Source organism: Strigops habroptila, chromosome 13 (genome assembly GCF_004027225.2).
Source record: "Strigops habroptila isolate Jane chromosome 13, bStrHab1.2.pri, whole genome shotgun sequence".
Lineage (NCBI taxonomy): Eukaryota > Metazoa > Chordata > Aves > Psittaciformes > Psittacidae > Strigops > Strigops habroptila.
Window position 1 is genome coordinate 13,641,797 of NC_044289.2, and position 8,715 is coordinate 13,650,511.

The 8,715-nt window shown below is 43.8% G+C and overlaps 1 protein-coding gene across 1 annotated transcript in view; it reads left to right on the top strand.

The window, feature by feature from the left end:
* SLC17A9 (solute carrier family 17 member 9) overlaps positions 1–8,406 on the top strand; it is a 32,227-nt gene extending 23,821 nt beyond the window's left edge. The window contains exon 14 of the transcript XR_003994031.1: positions 8,390–8,406. The gene's annotated coding sequence lies outside the window, so the exon portion shown is untranslated. The remainder of the gene's footprint in view (positions 1–8,389) is intronic.
* Positions 8,407–8,715: the final 309 nt, after the last annotated feature.

Sequence of the window (8,715 nt, forward strand, 5' to 3'; positions counted from 1 at the left end):
TGCCTGGAGTCAGTTGGGAGTACAAAATCCAAATTTAACCCATTTCTCACTTAAACGAAGCATTTTTCAGGATTAAAAACTATGGGGAAATTTTGATTCACCTCCAAATCAGATTTTTTCCTGGCTTGTGGCTCTGTGATGAGTGAAGTGAAAAGCTTTAGTCTTTATGTTGCCAAACTCTGGATGAAGCTCTTCATCCTTTGAGCTCTGCCAAATGCCAAGTATCTCTCTCAGCACCTTCGGATCACTTCAGTATTTTCAGAAGTGCATTGTGTAATTTTGATTCAAGTTAGGGTAAAATTACTGAAATCCAGAAGCCGAAACGGAGACTTGAAATGGACAAACTCTTCCTGGCAGGTTATGGAAATGAGAATAGCTTGTGGTTGAAAATGGGAGAGCTGAAAGATAAATGTGCCTGGAACCAGCTGTATTTTAAAGGGTTTAGGATAGAAACCATGCCTGAAAGAGGATCATTAAGATGTATTAGCCACAGGTTTAAAGGATATGGCATAAAGCTGTTCAGGATGGAAACTGAAAGAGATTCACTGTTGTTTCAAAACCAGCTATGCTAATACGCATGCAATTATATGCCGAATTTGCCACGGTAGTTAGCCTGGCTGAGACCTGACTGTGTAGGTTGTATCTGTGTGTGCTGTCACACTTCAAACACATGCCGAATAGACACATGAATATCTGGCTTGTAAATGTAACACCAAGGTAATGCAATTTGGGGTATTAGTGGTTGGTTTCGCTGCTTGGATTGAGAGGGGGCTAAGGCTGAGAGCTCCAATAAGGCATCTGCCTCCAGGAGTGTCCCAGATCATGGAAACCAACAGGGGTTTTGCTTTAGCACCTAGCCTTTTCTGGCAGGTTTAATGCAGAGCCAAAAACTACATCATGAGTAAGAAACAGCATGTTTAGGCATTGGTCAAAGCTTCAGTGTTTGTAGGTGAATCTTTACCATTCGACTGGTAAGAACATGCCATCACAGTAATGACACTGTTTTCTCTCTTTTCCTTAAATGCAGTGCCAATTTTTATCCTTTTGTGATAGTGTCGGTTCATCCTCCTCATCCTCCCCCTCCTCCTCCTCCTCCTCCTTGGAGATTTCTGGATTAAAGAATAAAACACTGAATTTATTTCCTGAATGTGCATTAGAGAGGATTATTCCAGGAGATTCAGCTGTGTTTGGTGGATTAGTATTTCCAGGGAAGGGCATCTCTGATCTCAGCCAATACTTCTCTCAACATTTCCCAAAACATCTTTTTCTTTTGCAGGCAAGGAGAAGCATCTGTAATGGCAAAGTTCTGCGGAACTCCTGCGGAAGTTCACAGTACTGGTGTTTAAGCTTCAGTATCTTCTGTAACTACAGTATTTTCCATGTAATGTATGAAGGGCGATTTGTGTGAGTTCTGCCTGTCTTTACTCTCTTAATAATAAGGAATAAAACAGGCACATGTCAGACAGACACAGAAGTCACCACCACCACCACCAGGGAACTCAGGTACAAATCTCTGTGTAGCATCACTTGCTGTCTGAGACAAGGGCACAGCATTTAGATGAAATAGGTGCCTGTCCAATTAAGCAATTTGGCTCAAACCCCATCACAAACATAGCAGATCAAGGGCCTATTATGTTATAAGAGCAATCTGTGAAGCCTTTACAGCAATGTGTGTCTCTGAATTATGCTTCAGAGGTTAACAACTGAAGTAGAGCGCAAGCTGCCTCCCTCCTGGTCTATCTTGCACATGAAGGACACTGTGTATAATTGTGCAGAAGAGGCAAAGCCTGTTCCCAGGAGAGGTGGAGGTGAGTCAGGCCAAACCCTAATTGAGACCTTGGAGACCAGCCTTTAGATGTCAACCAGCTGGACAAAACTGATTGCTCCTCAGTCATACTTCAACACATCAGCTGGGCTCTACTTGCTCTCGGCTTTAGCAGGGCTTGGTCTGGGAACGGCTGTAATGAAAAAGAAGAAAGGAATAAAAACATCCCATATTTCAGCAGGGGGCAAAAGAAATAATTCTGAAGGACTGTCTGTCCATCCCTGGGGATTTTAAGCTCGGTATTGACTCTACCCTTGCGTGGTCCAAGGTTTGCAACAACACTGCCGTAAGGCAGAGTGAGTGTTAGAAGCAAGCTGGGGACTAGTACCTGCAGGATGCCTTGCAAAATCATCCTGCCCTGTTATCAGCACATCTGGCAGCTGCTTCAGAGACAAAAAGGGTCTTTGCTTTTATACTGCCCTCCAAACCGAGGAAGGCACTGTGTCCTGTAGCCACAGTTTCCTGAGAGTCTGAAATGCTTGTTTTCAAGAGCTGGTGTGATTTTTGCTTCAAGTCTCAGTCTAGGACAGAAGCAGGAAATCCTGAAGTGTCAAAGAAAACCATCTACTTGTCAGTAAGGATGGGGAAGAAAACTGGCAGCAGTGGAAAGGTTATACTAGGAGGGATGGAGTTCCGCTCGCCCGAGATGGTTACCAGCATTTGGAACAGGAGATGCTGAAATGCAGAAACATGACCTGACACAAAGAACAAACACAAAACACATGATTTATTTATTAGTCCCCTCACATGATGTGCTGTTAGCTAATGCCTCAGCAATGCATTTCCAAAAGGCAATGTAATGAGTATTGTCTTGCTTGGCTTCAGATAGAAACTTCAAGTTGAGACGTGGATTGAGACATCTCCTTGTGGTCCCTCTTGCTTTCCTCCTTTTTTCCCACAGGAATCTCCATTTTTCTTCCCTGTTCCCATAGCAGAAGTATCCCACACCAGGTCACCATCTTTTTTGCTTTCTACAACAAGTCATATGAGACTTCTCTATACCTCTGCGTACCTAAACAATAGGGATAGTTGAACAATATCATCCTTTTCTTCCAATTTCTGGATTTCTGTAAATAATGTTTTCTCTCTAAAAGATTCCTCCCCCTCCCCAAGGTCTTCCTGAAAAAAACAGCTCTCCAAATAAACCCTTTGGGGTTCAGGATGGATATATTCCACAGGAATTTCACTTGGTTTCGTTCTCCGAGTGTTTCAAATGGAAAACCTCAAGCAGATGGCGCCCGAGAGAGCACATTGCAGCTCTGCACCTTTTAGGATTGATGTAACTTACACTCAACTGCAAAACAGCTTCTTTCCCACTGTTCCTTACACCAGCTTTTAACAGGAACCTCTTTGGTGACACAGCTCTGTAATTACAACTTGCACTTGAGAAGTGATACCTTTAACCATGGAAATTAAACACGTTGCTCCAAGCTCCCAATTATTTGCAAAAGGTTGGGATGACCCCTGAGGACCTGTCCCCAGGCAATTTTAGCATAGGAAAGGGAGAGAAAATGGGAGAGGGATGCAGTGCTTGGCCCTCAGAGACTGAAGAGCCACCTGCAAGTGTGTGTGCTCCAACTGCAGCCTGGGCTCAGTATAAATCTTCCCCCCATGCTGCAGCACCACTTGCTTGATAAACGATGCTGCAGCCTCAACTGTCAAAAGGAAAGAAAAAGATCTAGTTTTTCCCTCCCCCTACTTCTTTCTACTGATTTTTGACAAGCTGGAAGAGAACAGGGGGAGAGGGAAAGGCTGACGCATGTTTGATATACACTTTTGACGGAGCTTTTACTTTATTATGTTTAATTGAAAAGTGTTAACGGAGTCCGACATGAATATTCAGCTGATGCCTTTTGGTGCTGTTCCAGGAGTTACGATCGCCTGTGATTCCACTACGGCTTCTCAGCACGGAGCCCTGTCAAAGCCAGAGTGACAGTGGGGAAGCTATTAATTGAAATAGCTTCATTAATTAGTAATTAACAGCAGGGTAATGACTATGTCACACATCGTATTTCAATGAATGCCCTTCATGTGTTATGGGGCTTTTAATTAAAGAATATGCATTTTAATTAAAGGCAAGTTTGGCCCTTTGGCCTCTGGAATACAAAAGATGTTTCTAACTTTCAAGACTGGGAGGAGGAAAGGTTAGTGTAGGGAAAAACAGGCTGAATGCAAGTCATTTCAAAGTTAAATCCCTGCTGCTGCCATGCCTGGAGCGTGGCTCCCGGCTCCTGGATGGGCGAGGAGCAGCCGCTGTGTTTGCAGGACCAATGTGTAAAGCTGGGTTCAAGCAAACCACATCTCTGCACCCAAGGTGTTACTGGAAGCCACGCCATGCTGTGCTTGACATAGTGGCCACATTCATATCTGTCCGAGGCAAAATGTGGGCTTGGGGGATTTTGGAGCTGCTCAGTCACAGCTCCCATCCATCCCAGTGGTTCCTTGGGAAGAAAGTACCCATCACTCCTGAAATGGGCACAGGGGTTGGAGACGATTGTTTCAATGAGCCAAATGGAATAAATTACAACAGATTTCATTCTGATTGGGATTTACTCCCTGGGACTGGAGTGGGCACAGTGTTGGGTTTCTGTTGGCTGTAAGCACGGCTCTTTCTGGAGTGATCCCACGCATATGCTCAGAAAGCAATTTGGAGGTTTGGAATGTAGGGACTATACAATGAGCATCAAGGGAAAGTTTAGGAAAACAGATCCAAGGGTGTCTGAGAGTTATTTACAGTCTCAAGCAAAAAAAAACCCTGAAAACCAATAAAACCTCAACCCAGCCCAACCAGAAACAACCACCAAAAGGGTTGCTTTACATTTTGATCAAAAATGCATTTACATTTTGAAAACAAAAAACTTCAAACTGGCCCTTTTCAAAAATAACCTCTACTCCCCTGACATCCTGATCTGAAAGCCTGAAGAGAAGCTTCCCAAATGTGATGAGGATTAGATGAGTGAGACATTACATTTCAAAGGGAAAATGGCACATCAAAAACGGCTCCAGCCTGATATTGAAGTACCCACCCAGGAGGGCTCTTGCCTGGAGGATTGGACAAGGCAGAGGCGGTCGCTGCTGCTGGAAGCATTCAGGGAGAAGGTGGGAAGGGCAAACGGCAGCCCCATGTCTTTCTGCAGGTGCCTGGGGTCTGGATCGGGCTAATGCAGCTTTGGGAAGCACATCTGCCTCTACTGGGTAATGATGCTGGTTGGAAAGTCACCACTTTGTCCTGTGCTGCCTAAATGTCATTGTGTCGTTAACCAACCCCAGAAACTGATTTAATGATGAACTAAGAACACCTTCTGCCTCCCCTCCTGGCCATTTCCAGGAGGTCTTGAGGAGGCATCCTTTACCTTGCTGTTACCTTGCCAGTATATAGGGGATGGCCAACCCCATCGGAAGCACAGGCTGATCCCTCGGTCCACCGTGTCATGAGGACACTGTTTCCCTCAAGCAGATGAGATGTTGTCTCGATTTATGGGCTACAGGAGAAACTGTATTAAAACTTACTCATAAAAGCCAATAGTTTCACCAAGTGAAGATAATTTATACTATTATCCACACTAAAATATGACCCTTTTATTGCGCCAGAGTGCTGAACTCCTCCGGTATCTCTTCAACCTTATTGCAGAGGTTGCAGAGAGATCTGTGAGCCCCTCACACCCAACAGCACTAACTGCGCACACCCTGGCTCTCGGCATGGACCAATCCCTTCCAGACCCCCCAGTATTCCTATTGATATAGCTGGAAACTGGGCCACAGATGTATGCACCAAACTGGGACTTGGCGACTGTGGTGCAAAAGGAGATGCAGAAGAAATCAGGTTTGGAGCAAAGTGGACTGGGATGGTGAGGTACCATCTGCCAAATCCCTTCTGCTGCTCTAAGGGAATAAAGGGAGAAAACAAGTGGATGTCGAACTTCAGAGTTAAGCTTTGGAGGAGAAGTTGGGGGAGGGAAAACGTGTGAATCACTCAGGGTGTCCAAGTATGGTAATTAATAACATTAAATAATTTAAATGGACAAGCAATATTTTATATTATATTTCTTTGGCATTTTTACTGGTGTCACACTGAGTTTGTCCTTGTGTCCTGCATCGGTACGATCCCATTCACTGCGAGTAAAACCAGGGGTGACTTTGGGGTGAGAGGCTGTTTTAAAGATCATCTGAGTTTTTTTCTATTTCCCAAAGTAAAATTCCAGGTATGAAATTCCCAGCCAGGTGAGAACACAAATTGTATAGACATAAATGATTTACTTACTTTGCAACAGCAGGTATTCTGTGCAACTGTGGGAAGATGGACCATGTTTCTGCTCACCACAAAGGCTTATGTGTGTACATTTTGCTGTTACACTTGCTCAGATACTCAGAACAGCACATTTTATTTGTATTTTCACCTTTAGGAGTTACACCCATACGAGACCCTCTGGGTTTGGTTTCACAACCTGTGCTAAAGTTGCGACCAAGCTGGAGGTGAAAGAGCCATCACATTGTGTGTCATAAAAAGCCTTTGGTTTTAAGATGCTGGTGGTGTGCTCAGCTGCGTATAAACACAGAGATCAGGTTTGCCTCCTGAATAAGGCTGCTTGAAAAATCATATCTGAATTTTTAAAGGGAAAATTGCTCCCCAGGTAAATAAATCTTGGTGGCACATAGAACAGCAGAAGATGTTCTGGCTTTTGTAAAACTAAGAATTAAACCCTCTTGTTTTCCAGTTATTCTAATGCTGGCTGGATTCTCCTTAGTAGGAAAACCCCTTAATGAGTCTTCACTTTCTTCAACAATTGTAATAAAAATAAATCCTGATTTAGGGTCAGTCTTGATGGACTAAACCTAAATATACTGAGCATGAAATGCCTGGATTGTCTCAGCCTTATCCCCTTTCTTGCTGCAGAGCAGAGGGATGCTCGGGGTGTTTTTAAATGCAGCTTTTGGCAACTCCAGAAAATTCCATCAACAGCTGGAAAAATTCATCAAAATACAGTCAAATCCCTGTTCAGCTGCAATGCAGACAGGGGGAAGGGAGCCTGGCTGGTGTCTAGGGGACATCTTGGCCACAATTTCCCTTTTTATTTGCAAACGCAACAAGAAAATCCAACCTGGATGTGACCCATCCTGTGCAGAGCAGAGTTTGTCCCTGACTTATGGCGAATGAGATTCAGGTCTGATGATCACAGAATCCCAGACCGGTTTGGTTTGGGAGGGACCTTAAAGCCCGTCCATTCCAACCTCCTGCCATGGGCAGGGGCACCTTCCACTAGACCAGGTTGCTCCAACCCCCCTCCAGCCTGGCCTTCAACACTGCCAGGGATGGGGCATGATGATGATGATGTTCATGAGGTTTCTCCCACCTAGAAAAGTCTACCACTAGTCTGCCCATTAGGTGCAACTCATTAAGCTAATTGCTATTGCTGCAAGAAGACCACCCAATAGCTCCCACCCCCAGCCAGAGGACAACATCTTGGTCTGCCTCCAGTGCCAAAGCTGGCTCTGGAGTCAGGCCAATGCTGCTTTATGCTTTAGCTCCATGTTGGAAGAGCATCACGGCAAAGACAGACAAACCTACCCTATTTACAGGTTTAAATGAAACCCAAACATCCCTGCGACTGGAAACCCACATCAATGCCTGACCTTGCTCTGCGTTCCCTCTGTTGTACAGCTTCAGGAGAGCAGCCAACTTGTCCCTTTTTTCCTCTGCTTTTTTATTCTTCATACCTTGTTTGTTGTGTACCACAAGTCACCTCATCATCATCTTCTTCCTTTCTGCTCCCAGAAATTAAAACATGGCAAGGTCTTTCCTTTCTCTTTTGGTTTGGTTTTGAACAGCGAGATTAAAAGTTGTTTGAAGAAGAATGTTTTCCTAAGTTTTAGCTGACATTCAATTTTAATGACTTTTTAAACAAAGTAACTATTAACTGTGCATCCTTTTATAGTTGCCTGATGTCTGACAGGTGTTTTTGCCCATGTGGGAAACAGATGCTAATAACATTTTCCCTAATAGCTCATAAATAATAAGCATTTAGCATTTTCCTTTGTATACTGCTCTGTCAATAGCCAATTTACTTTTCAGAAGCCACAACGTTTTCCTGTCAATCAGTTTTAGCCTCGGGCACTTTTTGGTGATTAGAAACCCCTTAGAGAGCGAGAACTCCAAATTAGTTTTAAATAAAAAATAAGAATATTCATGCTGTTGAACATCTAAAGGTAGAAAAAAAAATAGATCTGGGTACATAAATATCACTGGTGGGGTATTAATACTTTATAGAAATAGAGTGACCAAATGCTCTCGGGAGAGATGCAGCAAAGACAAGCACATGACACAAAGAAAGGAATGTGTGCTGGAGAAAAAGAACTTCTTGTTTAGAAAATGAAGTAATTTAAGGGTTTGCTAAAAAGCTTTAACTTTAGGAGAGCTTTATCACCTTCTCATTTGGAAAATAAGCAACAAATCTAGCACTCAATGCCTCGTTCCTTCAATGTACCTTGGATCTGGTCCTGACATTTTGTCTCTTTCCAGAAAGGAAAAGAGGTGAAGTCAAAACCTTTCCCTCTAAGGGAGAGCAGATGCAGAGCTGGGATGTCTGCAGTGGTAGGTACCAAAACCAGAGGTGCCTGGTAGACCACAGGGAGTGGGGACTGGCTCTCCAGGCAGTTGTCTTCTGCTGGTTCATCCGAGCAGAATCTCTCCCTTTTCTACAGTCACAAGAAGTGCCAGATAAGGGTCCAGGTATCTCCTGCCAGTCCCTTTTAGGCTTCCCTGTAACATCCATGCACCTCCCAGGTAAAAACAGTTTCAAGAAAATCCATTTAAATCACCTTTTTCCCCTCAATTATCACAATAAACAGCACATTGGAAGAGAGAACCTTGTGCTCCAGGTTTCAAACCTATT